Source organism: Strix aluco, chromosome 3 (assembly GCF_031877795.1).
Source record: "Strix aluco isolate bStrAlu1 chromosome 3, bStrAlu1.hap1, whole genome shotgun sequence".
NCBI lineage: Eukaryota > Metazoa > Chordata > Aves > Strigiformes > Strigidae > Strix > Strix aluco.
In genome coordinates, this window is record NC_133933.1 from 80,802,343 (window position 1) to 80,822,374 (window position 20,032).

Below are 20,032 nucleotides of genomic sequence, written 5' to 3' on the forward strand. Positions count from 1 at the left end.
TCCTCCCCTACATACACTGTTATTTCTTCTTCAATTTTTGTGTGTCAATTCTATGATAAGTTGTCTTTTGTTGATGAAATCAGAATTAGATCATGATACAGGACTCCTGTTTAATAATTTTAGTGTGCTTCTGCTGGGATGCCATTTTCAGGCTTTCTTAAAGATTCAAAAACAAGTGCTCCAAAATCTCAGGTAACGAGAATGTATTATATGGGAAAAGAATTTTTGGTAGCTTTGATTAGAGTTGGAGAAATTAATGCTTAGTACAACCAGCAATATTAAGAAGATACCTTACTTGTCAGTAAACAGTTAGGAATTTTCACTTATTGAGTATGAAAAACAACCTAAAGCTCAGTAAGTTAGAATTTATACTTTCAGTTAAATAGCTATAATTTATCAAGCATTAATAGAAAATAATAATTTTTATCCTGTTTAATACACAGTGTGTTTCATTCCCTCTGCTGCAGCTTGGATTTTTGTCAGAAAGTTGCAGAATGAAATTAATGCCTGTCAGCTTGGTTGAGACTTAGGTATGTTCTCATCTCTTCTGTGCAATATGCCTGAAAATGAAAGGAGAGAGAAAGTGGTTTGGCCTTGTTTTAGTGGTAATTGAGATACAGTGTGTCCGGTACATGAGACTTTGGGACAGAAAACACAAACTGCAGGGCTCTTGTTTTTCAAGAAGGAAGTGGTGGATTGCTAGGCTTTGATCAGGGAGCAGCAACTGAATGTGGATATTACAGTTTAGAAAAGGTGTCAACTGCTTGCAGCTTTGGACTGTGGTTAAAAATTGTCAGGGAAATCATCAGTCCTTGATGTTTTGTCCTGTTTAGTATCTACCTACTTTTTTTAACAAATAAAATGAAAATAATAATGTCAAATTTCCTGAGAACTTACATACCCTGGACTTCAGGAGAGCAGACTTTGGCCTCTTCAGGGATCTGCTTGGCATGGGATAAAGCTCTGAAAGGAAGAGGGGCCCAGGAATGCTGGTTAATATTCAAGGATCACCTCCTCTAAGCTCAGGAGCAATGCATTGCAACGAAGAGGAAGTCACGTAAAAACGCCAGGAGTCCTGCATGGATGAACAAAGAGCTTCTGGACAAGCTCAAACACAAAAAGGAAGCCTACAGAGGGTGGAAGCAAGGACAGGTAGCCTGGGATGAATATAGAGAAACTGTTGGAGCGGCCAGAGATCAGATTAGGAAAGTTAAAGCCCTGATAAAATTAAATCTGGCCAGGGGTCTCAAGGGCAACAAGAAAAGCTTCTATAGGTACATTGGTGATAAAAGGAAGATTTGGAAATGTGGCCCCTCTCTGGAAGGGAACAGGAGACCTGGTTACATGGGACATGGAGAAGGCTGGGTACTCAGTGACTTTTTTGCCTCAGTTTGCACCAGCAAGGACTCCAGCCACACTGCCCAAGTCACAGAAGGTGAAGGTGGGGACTGGGAGAATGAAGAACCACCCACTGTAGGAGGTCAGGTTCAAGACCATCTAAGGAACCTGAAGGTGTACAAGTCCATGGGACCTGATGAGATGCATCCTTGGGTTCTGAGGGAATGGGCGGATGAAGTGGCCAAGCCACTATCCATCATATGTGACAAGCCGAGGCAATCCAGTGAAGTTCCCGTTGACTGGAAAAGGTGAAGCATAACCCCCATTTTTAAAAAGGGGGGAAAAAGAAGATTTAGGGACCTACAGACGAGTCAGTCTTACCTCTGTACCTGGCAAGATCATGGAGTGGATCTTCCTGGAAACATGGAAAATAAGGAGGTGATTGGTGACAGCCAGCATGGCTTCACTAAGGACAAATTGTGCCTGACGAATTTGGTGGCTTTCTACAATGGGGTTACAGCGTTGGTGGATAAGGGAAGAGCAACTGATGTCATCTACCTGGACTTGTGCAAACCACTTGACATTGTCCTGCATGACATCCTTGTCTCTAAATTGGAGAAACATGGATTTGACAGATGGATCACTGGGTGGGTAAAGAATTGGTGGATGGTTGCACTCAAAGAGTTGCTTGATGTCCAAGTGGAGAGCAGTGACAAGTGACGTTCCTCAGGGGTTGGTCTTGGGACTGGTGCTGTTTAACATCTTTGTTGGCATATGGACAGTGGGATTGAGTGCACCCTCAGCAAGTTTGCCGATGACACCAATCTGTGTGGTGTGGTCAACACACTGGAGGGAAGGGAGATGCCATCCATAGGGACCTTGACAGGCTGGAGAGGTGGGCCTGTGCAAACCTCATGAGGTTCAACAGGGTCAGGTGGCAAAGTGCTGCACATGGGTCAGGGCAGTCCCAAGCACAAATACAGGCTGTGCTAAGAGCGGATTGAGAGCAGCCCTGCAGAGTAGGACTTGGGGTAGTAGTGGATGGAAGACTGAGTATGAGCCAGCAATGCGCACACTTGCAGCCCAGAAAGCCAACTGTATCCTGGGCTGCATCAGAAGTGTCACCAGCAGATTGAGGGAGGTGATTCTCCCCCTCTACTCCGCTCTTGTGAGATCCCACCTGGAGTCCTATGTCCAGCTCTGGGGTCCCCAACATGAGAAGGACATGGACCTGCTTGAGCGGGTCCAGAGGAGGCCATGAAGATGATCAGGGGGCTGGAGCACCTCCCTTATGAGGACAGGCTGAGAGAGTTGGGGTTGTTCAGCCTGGAGAAGAGAAGTCTCCAGGGAGACCTTATAGTGGCCTTCCAGTACTTAAAGGGGGACTACACAAAAGATGGGGAGGGACTTTTTATCAGGGAGTGTAGGAATAGGACAAGGAGTAATGGCTTTAAATTGAAAGAGGGTAGGTTTATGTTAGACGTCCGGAAGAAATTCTTTACTGTGGGGGTGGTGAAACACTGGAATGGGTTTCCCAGAGAAGTTGTGGCTGCCCCCTCCCTGGCAGTGTTCAAGGCCAGGTTGGATGGGGCTTTGAGCAACCTGATCTAGTGGAAGGATTGGAACTAGATGATCAGTTTTTAAGGATGTTGTCTGTGTTCTGAGTGTGTAACATTTTTTGTTGTAATAACAGAATTTTAGAAAGTTATTAAATGAAATACAGAAAGGATCTCTGGAGGATGTATTGTGTGTCCTAACCGCTGAGTCATACAGTAATGCTTGCTCTTTTTCTGCTGTTGTGAATCTTGAATTGTTTTGTGGTTAGTGAAACAACTGCAAAGGGAAGGTGAATAGCTTTCAAATTTGTGTTTGTCTATAGTGTGTTTCAGTTTATGTATTCTCCCACATGGGAAGTAGGAGATAAGCTTTGGAACTCCATGAAAGCCAAGGAAGATGTTTCTGCTTTGTATGGGACATACCTAATATCAAAGATGGGCACCCTCTCTCACGGCCACATGTTGTAAGAGAAAATAAAGACATCTGTTGCATTCTTTGAAGGAATGAATGTAACCAGTTGCATTCACCTTTAGTGGATAAAGTAGTTTACCTGTAGGTTTAAATCTGACAGATGAAATCTAGAAAAGGGGTGGAATATAAAATTCACCTTTCTTTATTGTTATCCATAGATTTTTAGATTACGCCCTCACCACATTATACTGTATGTGGGTAGTCTAGAAGCTTAACGAGGATCCTTCTCTGAAAGGCAGTCCATGCTGCCGAGGGCATAGGATGGGGCTGAGGCAGTGCTGGCTCATTTCCAGACACCTTAAGGGATAGCTGTCTTGAGCTGTCCAGGTAGACATTTGTAAATGTTTTATTAGATCTAGGCTTTAATGGTATGATCTGATTTGACTGAATGGTATATAATGCAGAGTTGCTTGACACGGCATGTAAATAAAAGCAAGTTGGGTTTTGTGTGTGTGTGTGAGAATAAAGCTGTCTATGCAGTACTGCAAAATGTATCTTTTAAGTGAAAGTTGACACACATCTGTGGAAATGGAGTCACAGTGTCTCCTAGTGCTTTTCTTAAAAAAATGAAATATGGCTGAAAGTAAACACTGGTGGGTTTTTTTTTTGGTTGGTTGTTTTTTTTTTGTACCTCCCCTCCTCCTGATACTGCAGTATTGAGAGAAACAAAGTTGTTAAATGCATTTTGGGTAATTTAAGTTTGTTTTATAGCATAAAATGCTGTTTGGGGACAGACAATAAAAATGAAGCTGACCAGTAACTGCCATATTACAGTTTTGGTAGGGAAATAAGAATTGTTAGAATACAGAGTCATGTTTCATCTGTGATTACAAACTTCTCTCCCTCACCTAGACTCTAGTCTCAGAAAGATCATGTTCCTTCCTGGATGTAAAGTTTAAAGTCATACAGTTTTCCTCTCAATATTCTAAGTATGGCACCTCCATAAGTGCTGATTTACTGTCAGCTTTCTTATTGCAATGGAACATAAATTTATGAAGGTGATCTACTTCTATAGGCAACAGAGAAACTTTGAGCAGAAAAATCAACACCCATTGTTGTTTCACCATTTTCAGTGCCCAATATCCTTAATCTCTTCTCCCTGAATCTGGTGGTGTGGTGCAAACCTCCACTGCTGTAAGGCAGCTAATAAGAATGTAAATAGAACTTTTTCTTAAACTAGCAGTTTTCAAACCTTTTTCCTTGAAGCTGCTGGGCTTTTGTTTACTGCAGCTTGAGAAACGCCGGCTTGATGTCTATCCTTGCTCTGTTGTAACTCTGTGTATACCCATAGAACACAGCTGAGAATGAGGACTGCAGAGAGGCAATAGGTTCACTGTCTGCTCTCTGTGGAGAAAGGAAGGTTCCTGAAACTGTTGCTTTTCTAAAGGGCAGTGATGATCTTCCTGTAGAGTATGCTGGCTAATGCCTTTCTTCTCACCTCAGAGCTTTGCCATGCATGGTCTGTCACACCTACCCAAAATGACCCAGAGAGGGCCTTATCTGTAAGGGGTCACCCCTTACAGTATACTTCAATCCAGCTTTAGAACCCCCTCAGACTGACAGCTGCTGTCATGGAGAAAGAGATCTCTGCGGATGTTGTGTGACTGCTGCTTTTTAAAAGCAGAAGAACCTTCAGTTGCTTTAATGTTCTGTTGTGAGATGTATATAATGGATTTCATGGAATTTATAAGTGACTCTTTGTCAGAACATTTTGAACTTCAGGTATTAGAAACTTAATTGAAGTGAACATTTCACTTCAGCCCTTGCCGACCTCTGCAGTCCACATTACTGCTTGGGATAGTAGTTGCATTCACTCGGCTGTTAAACAACTTCTAAAGCTCTACTTGCTGACCTCAAGAGTGTAGTTTTCTTAATGGGATTTTTTTTGAAGGTGTCCATGAAAGAAAGACAACAGCTACTGTCAGAACTATTAAGAAGTAGTGTGCAATGTGAACAGGGTGGTTTAACTCCTAGATATAATTCTGGATTCTTCTAAAAATAACTCTTCTCCGAACAATAAAAATTGACATAAGTTGACAGCATGTTTTAGCAGACATTGACAAAATATTGATTTCTGCTTTTTGAGCTTTTAGTTAAAATTGTAAGCAAACAATAATTTAAATTCTTCTTAGTAGCTATTGCTATATTACACTGTCCTTGTCTGTTTTTTGTCAGATGAACACTACAAATAAGCATTTCGTCTTCCAATTTTTTCCTCGTCTCGCCATTCTATTCTCCTTCTCTTTTCTACAAAATTGCAATGTTTTACTTGCTGAGGGTAGTATCTAGTTTGAGTAAGAGACAACAGCCTCAGTTCTGGAGTAAGTTACTGTTCACAGTTCTTGCCTTTTTGTTCCTTGCTGAGTGAACTTGTAACTAAAACGCTTTGTTCTCTTCTTGTGGTGGAGGTAAGTCTTCTCTGTGTGGCAGAGCAGAATGATGACATGCAGGACTTGTTTTAATGTGTAGATATCATACACAAGGCCAGGCAAGTAAATGTATTACAAACTCTTACAGCAGGTGTCAAGCTATGCTTATTTCCATTGGTGGGTCAATTTAATGTGAGTATGTGGAAGGCTTAATCATTTTAGCAGCCTAAATAATGAGTTGTAAATTAAAGATATTGCTTGGAATTTTTTTCCTAATTGCTATAAATTGTAATACATCATTTTCTTTGCATTGTTATTCTAGTTGTAAGGCTTATCACTTTTTCAAATATTTTAAAGGTATGAGTGTTAACAAGATGTATTATACACTGCTTATTTTCATAAGCATTTCATTGTTACGTACCTAAGCAAAAAACTGTGTTGAATAGTAGTTGAATTTTGAACTGAAAGCTAGAAATTTGTAGTAAGATCAAGGATAGCAAAAAAATCATGTTTTGACCAGTAAATTGTAGACTGTAAAGACAATAAACATTTTATTTTATTTGTAATAACTAGTATAATTTAAAGAGGTAGGGATATGAAAAGAAGGTAAAATTTACTGTTGGAATTTTTAATTCCTTATGTCGCACATTAAAAATTATTTTTTTTGTTTGAAATTATTAACAACTCATACATGTGGTCTTTTTTTTAGGGGGGTGTTTTTACATCATGCTATGTGAAGCTTGCTCACGAGAGAAATTTTTTACTAACTCAATGAATTTGTATATATCTAGGACTTGAGAAAATACCTTTCTAAACAAAACTTTGCAGTTACAGTTAAAAATTTTTGCTTGGGCTTTCATTGTAATTCTAGGCAGAACTGTATTTAGGGAGAACAAAGTAAAGCCATAATCCTGAGTGTTTGTTTTTCATTGTAACAGTTTATTAAAATAAACAAACATGCTCAAGTTCAGAGAAACAAGTCATCTTTAGTGGTAGGCAATGTGGGTGTGAAATCCTAAAGGATTTCTGTGTGACCATTCAAAACTGTGATAAATATAAATATTGTGTAGCAGCTTATAGCATTTATAGTTGTTATAATAAAAGCCAAACAGAATTTTTAGAGCTTATCTGCTCTCTTCAAAGCCTGGGCAAGCAGTGTTACTAAGAAAGAAAATATTCAGTTTCATTCTATTATTGTCTCAAAACTGGAAGAAACCAATAACTAGAAATTATGTTTAATGGGTGACAAAGAGGATGTGGAAAAGTAGAGGAAATTACTAGCATGAACAGTAGGCAGTTCCAGAATCATGTGTGGCAGTTACGTTCTAAAAGAAGTTTGCTCAGGCTTGTAACTGAGTCTTAAAAATTCTACCACCAAGTTAAATGAAACCTTGAGTGCTGTTGTCTGCAATAATAGTCATATTTCTGGATATTGCTAAGTTGCCATTATAACACATAATTTATGTGGGCATCTCAGGAAACAATTTTTAAAGTATTAAAGCTTTTTGGAATGAACCAGATTTAGCAAAATAAAATGTAGTCTTGAAATCCACGAAGATGATGTACAAAATAAGTTCTTTAATCACAGTTTGTTCTACCCTTATATGTCAGTTGACACATTCAAATGAAATCTTGTCTTTCTTTCAATAAACTTGCGGTTTTTACAAAGAATACGTAATTCTTCCAGTAAAATGCAGCTTAATATTTGCTTGTTTGCCAGTGTAGTTGGTTTTTTCCCTTGGTAGCTATTAGAAAATTTCAAAGTGGAAAGTCAGACTCTAAACTTTGTCATACTCTTTTACGATTACAGATCATGGATGCAGCAGTTTTGTCACAAGATGAAAACGTTGGGTTTAAGGGCCTCTTATGCTATCACAACCACTTTCTAACATAGGTGGACTGTGGGTGGGGATGGGATGGGGAGATTTCAGAGTTCTTTTCCCAAGCCTGCTGCAATAGGTCTTTGCGAAGAAAATCGATGACTACTAAAAGAGTGAAAGTAAGAAGCGAGTAAAAACTTGCAGCTAAAAAAACTGACAGCTCTCCCCTTCCACCTGAAAGGCTGAAAAAAGAACACAGACTAGTCAGTCATGCTTTGAACCCATTTATTTGACAGTTGGTTTTATTTTCAAATAGTGTTTTATCAACTTAATTTCTGTCTCTCCTTTGAGAAGTGCTAAACCTGACAAATGATGAGAAGGGGAGTATGACCACCAATTTGTCCTACTTACATCAAGAAGACAACAGTTTTGAAAACATGAGGAAACTCCTGTTGTGGTCAGTCTTCAATGTGTGCAAAACAGAAAGATTTTTTGGTTCTTTTCAGCATGGAATGAGAGTGATTATGTTCATAGTTGTGTGTGATCACAACCTGATGTGATGGAGCTGCAAGACATATGGATGAGTGGTATCAATAGATGGCATTATCTGTGAAGGCATAGAACTTAATCACCAAGGTAAGATGGGTGAAGCAGTGCAGCAAGAAACCGTAAAGAGTTAGATGGAATTGAAAAAAAAGAAGTATTTGTGATTTTTCAAATACCTCTGAGTTTGAGGGGCACTGGAGGCTTCTGTGTTATTTTTTCCTTTAGGAAAATTCACTTTAAAACCTGCCCATTTTTCTCTTATATTATTTAAAGCCCTGACCCTTTTGAAATTGGTAGTAATATTCTCAAGGTTTTCTTTAATGATGTAAATGTTGATAGAGACCTTTATGTATATATACACACACACACGCATTGTATACACTGGGAAGAGTTGAAGTTAATGGGAGAGTGGAGGGGGATTAAAGGATAGAAGATGTACTAGGAGGAGGAAATGAATCTGGGAGCTGGAAAAGGGAAAAAAGAAAATAAATTTTGCGTGCAGATAATTTAGTAAAAAGTAAAAGGTGAAGGAGCTTTGAAAGAAAGATCTAACATGCTGATATGTACATTTGAGAAGTAGAGAACAGCAGTAAGGGAAAGCAAAATAACCTGGGAAACAAAATCCTGTATACGAATATAATTGGTGGAAAATGTGACTGAAAACAGAAAGTGAAGGGAGAAAAGCAAGCAGAGAAAGATAACAAAAATACTAAGCATGCAGAGGATCAAAGTGCATATCCATCCTAAATCAGGGGCTCATTTAAGAAAAGAAAAACGCCTGAATGTACAAACAGTCTTACAAAAATATGAGGGAGGAGGAGGGATATGGGATGTAAAATTAGGTTAAACTACAACTTGAGGTTAGAAACCTTATGCATATCTGAAAGGCCTGTAGGTATTAGTAGAGCTTCTTTATGGGTCATATTTGTTTTATTCAAAGGAACATCTAGACAGATGATGTAGACAGACTAGTATCTTGTTAGCCATTGTCATTTATCCTATAGAGTATGAGTTAGGTTTTCATCCTGTCTTCTGGCAGAAGCTTTTTTCTTGAAAGATAGCAGCACAAGATTTTGTGGAGCCAGTTATTTAAGTGGGGATATGAGGCTTCAGTGCCTTAGGTTAACAATCTGCACAAGGCCTCAGCAATGTCTGGTTTCAAGAACATTATACAATCTGAAACTTCATGGCTAACTTAGGCTAAAATCATGTTGTATAAAATTCTTGTGCTGTTGACACTGACCTTGAGGCAGAAACCCCATCTCTGTGTCTCTTCTATGTCTGTATTTTGAAAATGTATGGATTTTATAGAGAAAATTCTTGTGGTACCAATTTTGTTAGGCAGCCCCTGCTGATGATCCTTGCATTCATGTCAACCTGCAGTCGTATGGTTTTACAGTAAGCGGGATTTGGTGCTCATCCAAGGTCTTTTTGATTTTGTTTGCTGGATTACGTTTTACTTGGATTAATTTTCTGTTCTTCTTGGACAATTTTACTTGCGTGCTGGGGGTAGAAAGACAGGGGAAGAAATTTCAGGATTTCTGTCTGTGCTGCTTAAAAAAATTGTTAGCAAATTATTACCTAAGTATTCATTGCAGATTTATGCAAAACTTTTCCAAGAATTCTCTTCAAATCTATTTCTGCACTTGTGAAATCAAGGGGGCTTTGCAGTTTGATTTCGACAGAATCAAGCTCCTTATAAAAAGTAGACCGGGGAAGTTAGGTGGCTGGAGGGAATTCCTGAGGTTTCTTTTTCAAGACACAAGTCACCTTTTCCATTTTCATCACAGTATGTTTAGTTTTAAACTAGCAGAACAAGAAAATAAGGCATCTATGTAGGTTTGGAGTTGGACTTTACATATTGGTTGGGCTTTTGTCAGAAATAATTACGATGACTATTCTACACACTTTAACATTCTTTCTGAAATCATAGCTCTAAATAGCCCTTATTCTTCTTAGACTGTTTTTCAGAAGAAAATAATTCTGGCAACTATGTTATTCCAAGCTGGAGACACCCTATGCTATGAATCTGTTAAATTAACTTCTTAATTGTAAGTGTGATGTTATCGATGGGGAAGCTTTATTAATGAACTTGGGGATGAGGAAGTTTGGAATAAAATAGGCAATAAGGGTGACAGTTAAAATGAAATGTCAGTTCTGTAAGACAGTAGAAGGAGATTGTTCTAAAATCAAATAAGCAGTTTGCATGCATAAGTTATCAGTAATCTGATTGTCATGTCAAACAGACTTCTGTAATTGTTTATTTTTCTAGAAGAGTGCAATACATAGTTTATACTGAAAAGTTAAAGTAATGTGGGACAGGTGAGTTTGTTTTGCATGACATTCTTCTCACAAAATAATCCTTTAATATAGCATCAGGATTGGTTTAGTTCAGACCATTCCTTTGTATGTTACATGCTTCAGGTGAAAGGATGCGTTTTATTTTACTGGTAATTCCAAACTTCTTCCTGTTTCATTTTGTATTGAATACACCCACTTTAAGGGGAGGTAGTGCTACACTTCTTAGATAATTATCATGACACTAGGAAAATTAGGTTCGTGTTTTCTGTATCTGCCTCCAGCTATTCTTTTAATCCCTTAGCAGTTTTAAAGTTTTTTCATAAAATAAAACATGACATGATAACTAGGGACCTCGCTTTATCTAGTCCAGACCCCTGCTCAACTCAGAACTATGGTCAGCACTAAGCTAGGCCAGGTACCTTTGGATGAGTCTTGAACACTTGTGAGATTGGAGCTTCCACAGGCTCATCTGTGGCTGGCTCCAGCCCTGCACCACCCTCCTGTGGAGAAATTTTCTCCAGAAGTCTGGTCTGAACCTTCTGAGTTGCGGTTTATGGCCATTCACTTTTAACTGTCTGCTACTACTGAGGAGAGTTTGACTCCCTCGTCTTTGTAACTCCCATCCAGTAGTTGTCATTTGCTGTTATTAAATTGCTCCTGAGTCCTTTTGGCTGAAATGGTCTAGCTCACCCAGTCTTCTTGGAGGATGTGAGTTCTCAGCCCCTTACCAGCTTGGGGGAGCCTCTCCAGTTTCCTGATAGTCTTTCTGAAATGGGAACCCCCAAACCAGTATGCTAGGTATTGCCTTACTAGTACTGAGTTAGAGGGGAATGGCAACTTTTCTTGTTCTGTTTGTTCTTATTTCTGTCTTGTTCTTTTTCTTCCTAATATAGTTCAGTGTGTCATTTGCCTTATTTGTGATGAAAAAGCATTGTTGACTTGTCTTTAACTTGGGGTCCATTGTAACCCTCAGGCCGTTCTTAGCAGGGCTGCCACTCAGCCAGTCAGCCTGTAGTGGTGTGTGGAGCAACTCTATCTCCTAGGGCTACTTCCTGAACTTCACAGTTTCAGGTTACTCGCTCAAGTTTGTCCATGTCTCTCTTTTTACTGTACACAATGAGTTTGGTTGTGGGTTTTGCTTTGTTTTGTTTTTTTACCATGTCAAAACAGGAACAGAGCTAGACGTTTTGTACCACTCTGCTTACAATCTGTGGTACTTTAAAGACAACTTGGGAGTCAAGGACTCATCAAAGTGAAAAATGGCCCTAAACATCTTGAAGGCTCAGTCCCCAAAGAAGGGCTTTTTTAGATTTTTATCTTAGAAAAAAGGGCCAAATTTCCAAACTCGTAGATTAAAGAGAAAAGGAACATTTATTTTTTAATTTTCATCTTTGTAGTGATGAGAAGTTACTTCTACTGCAGAGCTGTATAGTGGTGTGCCTGAAATTTTTTAGTAGTAGCACTATCAGTGCTTACACAATCACTCCAGCACAGTACTAGTCTGTGTTGGCCTTCAAGGATGTCGTATCAGGAGGGTGTCCATTCATATACTACGTGTTGAATCTGTTTTATAGATTAATGAATACCTCCTTTTTCAGGATGTAAGTACCAGCACCTTTCAGAGGAGGAAGAATAGACAGGTATTTAAAAAATAATGGTACAGTCACATTATGAATATCTGCAGTAAAACGTGCTTTATACACACATATTTGAAATACAATTATTGACATACTTTGTTTTGATTAATACAGTTAATATTGGGATTCTTTTTACATAAATAATGAGGTCAAACTAAGCCTCTTACCACTTTTATATTTAAGTATTTCTTTTGAAGATATAATTGAACAGGAAGTGGAAGAATGAGGTTTGACATATTTGTGTGTGAAGGAATTAATGTTTGTTAACCTGTTCATTAAAATTTTAAAAGAAAAAAACGAAAGTTTTTCTGACAAGCTAATCTAATAGTTTATTATTTTAATATTGCAGCTGAAATTAAAAGCATCTGTCATAGTGATGTGGATGAATAAAGATGATGTTCCTCGCTGAGTTGTTATTACATGCTAATGTTCATCTAGTAATAACATAGTTAATAGCAAATAATTTGAATAGTGAGGGCACAGAAAGTTAATCAGACAGAAATGAGGAATGCAAGAGTTATTTCTATCTGGAAAATAGATACTAAGATGTACATGAATATAACTTTCCTGGGGTTCTGATGGTTTTGTTAGTTTTACCAATTAAGACTTCAAGATTAAGAGCTAAAGTGCTCATATTCAGTAGACACACGACAAATGCTGGTAGTAGCAATGCATCCCTCCTGCCCACACACCAAATGCTATTACTTGCTTTCAGTTCATAATTAACATAGTTGCTTTAAGGATGTGAAAGGAAGCTGAATGTTCCTTGTCTTCTTCAAAGTCAAAGGTTATTTTCCACCTTTGACAGCACTTTATTTTACGTTTTAAATTGAAGGTGTTCAGATATGGGTGGTCTCTTGCATTCTGAAAAACTGTCTTTCTGAATTTGTAGTGCATGTATATTGGAAGGCAGAGGCCTGTTGTGATTTCTCTGCACTTCTACTTGAAATCCACATTCAATTTTTGGTCTCTGTGTGCTTTGGTACAGTAGTAGCATATTGTGACTGAAAGACTTGTAAGCGTGGTGCTTCTGATTTCTGGGCAGGGGCCATTTTTGATTGATACTAAGAGTGGGTTTTGTTCAGTTGTTTTTCTCAGCTAGAAATGTAGTGTCCAAGTGTGTAAAAGTCTCAGAACAGCATGCTGAATTCCCAGTATGCTAGTAGATCTCAAGAGGGCCACAGGTGGAGTTACTTATCCATTTTATGTTTGTCTTGGCTATTAATTTGCCACAAGCTGGCTGATTTAGGCAAAATTGTAATCCCTGTGTAGGTATCATGACAATTCAGACAATAGTGAATCTCGAAATAGATTGTAGGACATGGCATTCTCTGTATTTCCTAATTTTTACTCCAGGGCAAACAAATATGTATTCTTTTGCTCACAATTAGTACACCTGCTGAAGTGCTGGACCCTTCCTCAATACCATTGCTCTGTGACAAGAGCGTTATTATAACTGTATTTTTTCAGTCAGAAGAGCAGTAGGAGGAATAATGCATTTAAATATACCAAATCGTATTTAATGTGTTGCTTAGCAGCCAAAGCAAATTATGGAAATCTCTGAGACAGATCAAATATTGCTGTAGTAAAGAGATTTCAGATCAGCTTGTCCATTTTTGTTCTTATTTAATATTACACCAAAGTTCAGAGTTTGGGAGAGGGAGGTGTCTTTTCCCTGTTACTGATGTTCTTGTTAGCCAAAATAATTTTGATGAAACCTGAAAGGGCATCAGGAGAAAAACAAAAGTGAGTATTAAAATAAAAAAGGGAATGGGGGAAGAAAAGAGGCAAAGAAAGAAAAACAGCTCTGCCTTTTGAAATCTCATCAGATGAGCACTTTAGTCAGGTACATAGATGAGAAAATGTAACATATCCCTAGTGTGGATGTTTAGGGAATTCCCTGGATGCCAATTTAATTTACAGGGTCTTTTTCACCATTTAAATTCAAGCATATGGAAAATACACTAATCTGCTATTTTGAAGGTACGGGAGATTCAGTTTCACATTGTGCATAGGGAAAGCTGTGTTATATGTGAAATCTTAATAATTTGGTCTTAATTTAGTTTTACTGTGTGTTATTGGATACAAAGGACAGTAATTACCACAGCAAAAGCAAACAAAAGCTTTGAGCATATACAATTCTTTCAGTGTTTTTCTGTCTCTAATATTTTGCGCAGGGAGGAATTGCTATGAATTGACGTTTGGGGGTTGGGGATGTGGAACATAAAATCTATTTAAAGATAAAAGTACCTCCAGATTGATTTAGGATACAGATATAAATACACACAGAATAAATTTTTTTTTTTTTTTTTTTAAATAGAGACTTTAATATACAAGTAAGCATTAAGGTATATGCAAAGAGAGCCAAACTGGTCTGGGTTGACGGAGGAGCAGACTGAGCTGAGCAGAGGATGTTCATATGTGACTAATGCGAGATCCTCTGAGGGACTGGTATATAACACCAAAGCACATGCAGTGGAGAAGGGCAGAGATTGCAGAGATTGGGAAATACTTTTGTTTGTTTGTTTGTTTTTTTGCAGTGCAGTCTGATGGCCTCTCCTGTGCTTCATGATCCCAAGCAGCAGGCAGTGCTGGTAGGGCTAATTGGGCCAGCCCATGGCATCGGAATTTGGGGTCTTGGAGCATGAAGGAAGCAGTTGCTGCAGTGCGTGAGGGCTGGGCACTGTGATGGGAGGTGTGTGTGCATGCATGAATTGAGGAAATTCCTAAGCTTAAAGCATGAAAATGGACTAATTTTGAGTCAGTGTTTTGTGATCGCAAACCCATTGCTGTCATGAATTAGTCTTCATAGAAACTTAAAACCCTTTGGAAAGAAAAATCCTTTTGGTTGCAAGCTTGATGTCACTTATATGTTTTTTACCCACCATGCAGGTCACAGTCTGTTTTCTTTGATTGTCGGTAAGGAAATTGAAGCTGAAGTTCTCAGGCTATGACCACATGTGTGATTTTTGACTTTTACCTCCTCTAACTCTTGGGGCTTTTTTTCTTTAAATTTCTTTTGGTATAAAGATAGTGTTCACCCTTCTTTTAGAGTTTCTCTTTCTGGTTTAAATGCATAATCATTATATGTGGGCAGCATCTATTTGAGGGTAGCTTTTGATGCATAAGCAACTGCTGCAGAGAGATACTGGATATTTATGGAAGGTTTGTTGTTTTGGTTTTTGTTTTTTTTTTTTTAAATGAGTAGAATATTTCTTATCCTAACATAGAGAAGGAAATATATGCTTTTCAGAATAAGATATAGAAAAATGTTGGCAACTTATATATCACAAATACTTATTTTACAAAAAAACCCCAAACACTACAGCCAGAATGTTTAGTTTCTTCTTTACTGTGAAATATTTCTGCAGTTTGTATAGTCTTTCAAGAATTCTGTTTATGCAGCATCTTTTGTTTAAAGGTATTTATATACTTGAAGGCTTATTTGGATTTAGTAAAACATGTGAGAAACATGGGAACTATCTGTTTTGTTTCATACCGAAAAGCTAAAGATCTTTGTGGACTGCTTAAAATTAACACAGTGTGAGAAGTTTGGAAGAAGAGCCAACTCCCCAGACTATTTATGCCCTAATCTCAAAATTATTATTTTTCTTTTTTGGGCATTCAGAATGTCATTTCAAATTTTAATTTTAGACAGTTGCAAAATTCCCGGTTACAGAACAGTGCTGACATAAACATCATATTTCTCAAAAGATGCTTGGATATGAAAGCTGAAATTTGACAACCTAGTTTAGTTGTAATTGAGGGAGGGGGCTGTTATTGTGTTGTGTTTGCGGGGTGTTTTGGTTTGTTTTTTTTCCTGACAGAAACAGGTTCTATTATTATAGTCTACAGTTTCAATGGCAAAAAAAGACTGAAAAGCATTCAGGGAGCATGACTTTGGTGTTTCACCGATGAAATTCAAAGATGACGTTACCAGTCAACAGTGGGCATCTAATGGGCAGTTTGCTTACTGACAGAAGCCTTAAGGGAGGTAGTCTACAAATGAACAATGAAATTGCCAGAAGCGATCTCCTTCTATAAGGTAATGCAGCTTTTAGTTTGAATTGTTAAGACAAATTCCTTTAGCTGTACAGGATCTCTGTTTTTCTCAAAACTTACCATAGGAGGCTTTTCTCCAGGTCTTCTGTATGAGCCATATAGCTTCAACTATAGGGGGTGTTTCTCACAGGCAGCATCTTGTTACATGCTCACTTTCAGGACACACTTGATCTGTATATTTCTGACAGGACAGTGTTTAGCACATGTGCAATACAGCAAAAGCACCAACATAGATCCCTGCTTGTGTCTATTGGAAAAGCAGCATCCAGAAGGGGCACCACAACAATTTATGTAGTATGCTCCCAACCATATTCTTTCCTGAGGACCGTCAAAAATATGCTGATGACAAGTTAGGCAGCTACAGTCTGTTTCCGTCATGTTGTCTCTTCTGGAGTCTCTGTCATAGGACTGAACGTGCATCTCTTACATGGAGGGAGTGAAAGACAAGTGTCAGTAAGGAGCAAACTGCAGCTAGAGATATTTTGGTTCATCTGCAGTCCCTTTCCCTCTACTATGTTTGAAAGGTCCTAAATAAAGAGCGTGGACTTCATGTCAGGTGAATTGGGATGGTAGGTTCCATGTGTATCTTGAATTATGTCATTCAGGAAACGGTGGTGTTCCAAGGAGGCTGAAAGTATTCTGGTGATCATGGTTTTCTCTCAGTGTTTGGATCTAACCAACCATATCCTAGATTTGTTGAGTTGAAAATGGTTGGCAGGAACAATGTTGAATCTTGTTTTCTAGCCTGTGATCTTGTGGTCAGGGCAGAGACTTGGGATTTGTGACATTTTTGTGTGCACGTGCTGATATTTGGAATATAAACTTGTGAGGAATCGTTTTATCTTGATTTGCACTGAAATGCATTTGAAGATTGCATCACTTTGCAGGATTGGATCATTAATCTTTATTGCTAAGTTTCTTTGTTTATGATCTTGAATAGCATCTATATCCCTGATGCTGATAGAGTGAATTTGTCTGCCTGTCTGCATTTAGATTCTTAGAGTAATAAATTCTAAGCAAGCAGAAGATACCATGATGGTTGATGTCATTCAGAGCTGCAAAGCCGTGGTTGTAGCAAATATGCAAAATTGTGTAGTTTGTACAGAGAGCTCTTGTGCATACAGGACAAAAAATTGCACACATTTTGTGTGTTTTGTGAGCTCAGGTATTTTTTTTTTCCCCCCCTGTAATGCATAACTGAAGTTACTTGAAATTACCAAAGATAGGTCTCTCTGCGTAAATTCATTGTAACTGCTTTCCAGGAATGTGAAAAATTTACTGAAGACTTTCTGTGGAATTACAAAGAATGCACTACACTTGCTTGGGACTATGCACTGTTAACAGTAGTCATTCAGTGAGCATTAGGTTAACATTATGATGCCATTAGAAGTCTCTGAGTATTGTGGTAAATTAAGATTTTAATTTTCATTCTAATGTCAATAAAAGTTTCTGGAAATTTGGTGAAAAATTTTGGCAGATTTGTTTTTTCTTGTGTAATCATTTAGATGCTTTTTAAATTTTTTAAATTTATTTTAACACTTGGATATAAATAAGAATGCTACAATCACATTCAGGTGTCTTCAAACAACAGTTTTCCAGCATTTTTGATACTCTGCTGTGAGAAATTCCTGTGTACATTTAGATTAGGAAGAGCATCATATTATGATAGATCATATTATATCACAGAATAGTTGAGGTTGGAAGGGACCTCTAGAAATCATCTGGTCCAACCCCCCTGCTCAAGCAGGGCCACCTACAGATAGTTGCCCAGGACCATGACCATTTTGAATATCTCCAAGGATGGAGACTCCACCACCTCTCTGGGCAACCTGTGCCAGTGCTCGGTCACCCTCACAGTGAAAAAGTGTTTCCTGATGTTCAGAGGGAACCTCCTGTGTTTCAGTTTGTGCCCATTGGCTCTGGTTCTGTCACTGGGCACCACTGAGAAGAGCCCAGCTCCCTCCTCTCTGCACCTTCCCTTCGGGTATCCATATACATCTATAAGATCCCCTTGAGCCTTCTCTTCTCTAGGCTGTGAACAGTCCCAGCTCTCTCGGCCCTTCCTCATATGTGAGGTGCTCTGCATTTCTTCTTTGTTGAACTTCATGACATTCCATAATATGTTCTTTAATCTTGTATGTCTAATATAATCTTTGTCTACAAAATCTTGTGTATTCCTATCTTTTTTCCATCCAGATTTTCAGTGTGTAAATGGAGATGACTTTCTGAATGCATTTATGCTCTTTAATTGAGCATTCTCAAAATTGAAGGAGGAAAAAATTGTTCTTTCTGCATTGTGGCTGTATTTCTGTTACAGTTGTGAAAAAAGCTAATGTAGATGCATTACAAGGGACTCAGAAAGCATAAGTAGAAGTTTGAAAGTTGTAAGTACAGTTATAACATGGGTACAGATTTTGAACTTTTATCTTTAAGTAAATGAAAAGAGAGAAATCAAGCCTAAAAAGAGCCCAGCATCTTAATGTATCATTTTATTGAAAGTTATTATGAGTTCTTTAAGTTAATATTTTATATTTATTTTACATCTTTTTTTTAAATGGCAGTCTGAAAAAATTGGCAGTAATGGCTGCCCTTTTTACAGAGCAGACCACTTAATGCTTTTTATTGTTATATGTCCTTTTAAATTTTAATGAATTATTATTGGTGTGTGTATAAAGAACACTTATTGAAAAGGGTGCTTACTAGAAAGGGATGGTTCCTGAAAGGGAAAAAATGTGAGAAATTAAAACAAATACATCATTTTAAGGAAACAATTCCACAGGGTTTGTTTTTTTTTTTTTACAAAAATGCAGATAAAGAGTTTTTAACCATTCTCAGTGAGAACCAGTAAAAGCTGTTAATATAGTCTCTAAATATATTGTATTGACTAAAATGCTGTAGTACAGTTACAGGGAAAGCACTGAATTTAATAATACTGCCTGATCATATACTAAAAACTGAAACTTTTAAAAAGCATTCTTAATAACATTTAACCAGTTGCTGTGTTCCTATTGGGTATATGCATTACTGTAGGCATACTGAGCTTTGCAAAGACAAATGTAAGAATCAAGTATATTTTAATTTAACAAAGCACTTGATGCCTGAATGTTTTATCTTCAGAAAGAAAATAGCTCCAAAGTAAGGTTTTTTTCTAAAAATACATAAAATAAAGGTATATGTGTGTCTGATGTCTGAGTTGGTTTTTCTGTATTTTTTCCTGGGCAGTGAGGAGAATAGGGAGGGACAGAGAAATACAAACTGTGCTCCAAAACCAAGTAGCTTCCCAGAAGTGTCTCTGTTCTTTCAACTCCTTCCAACTGAGGAAATTTTAAGAATCTTGCCTTTTCCTAGACCGTCGAGGTATTTGGAGTCAATAGTGCTAGAGACTTTAAAGATTAAAGTCACTATCTTTAACTGGATCAGGGAAATAATTGGTGGATTTGTAGAGAGAACAAAAGCTATATTATGATTCCCTCACAATAAAATTTACGTAGAGATAGATGCAGTTCTGTTAGTTCCTGTCTTTTGGGCTAGTGCCAACTGTACATGTAAACAGAGAAACCACCAGAGTATGTTTACACATCTGTCCAGCAGGCTGTAACAATTTATTAAAGAATAAACACTAGGAAAAAAAATCCAGAGATCATGTGATTTCTTTAATACAATATAAAAAAATATTTCTGTTTTGTACTCAAGCATATGGTAAAGTACCTGTGACTTATCATTAGCATTTTATTTAATGGATGGAAAGAAATCACAATCATAAAGCTCAGCCAAATGCCTCGGTGTTAGTCCTTAATATTTTATATTTTATATTTGTTTCTCCACTGTGATTCATACACACTTCAATATGTCTGCTTCTAAAGATCATGAAAAAATGTTTGATGGTCGTAACAAAATATATAAAACCAGGAGGAGCTGCTGATACACCAGG

At 37.8% G+C, this 20,032-nt stretch overlaps 1 protein-coding gene across 8 annotated transcripts in view; it reads left to right on the plus strand.

Moving 5' to 3' along the window:
• Positions 1-20,032, plus strand: part of WASF1 (WASP family member 1) — a 102,054-nt gene that overhangs the window by 12,166 nt on the left and 69,856 nt on the right. The window contains exon 1 of one of the 8 annotated variants that reach the window (XM_074819353.1): positions 14,708-14,734. The exons of the other annotated variants lie outside the window; for them this stretch is intronic. The gene's annotated coding sequence lies outside the window, so the exon portion shown is untranslated. Of the gene's footprint in view, positions 1-14,707; positions 14,735-20,032 lie in introns of those variants that run through there. 8 annotated transcript variants of the gene reach the window in all.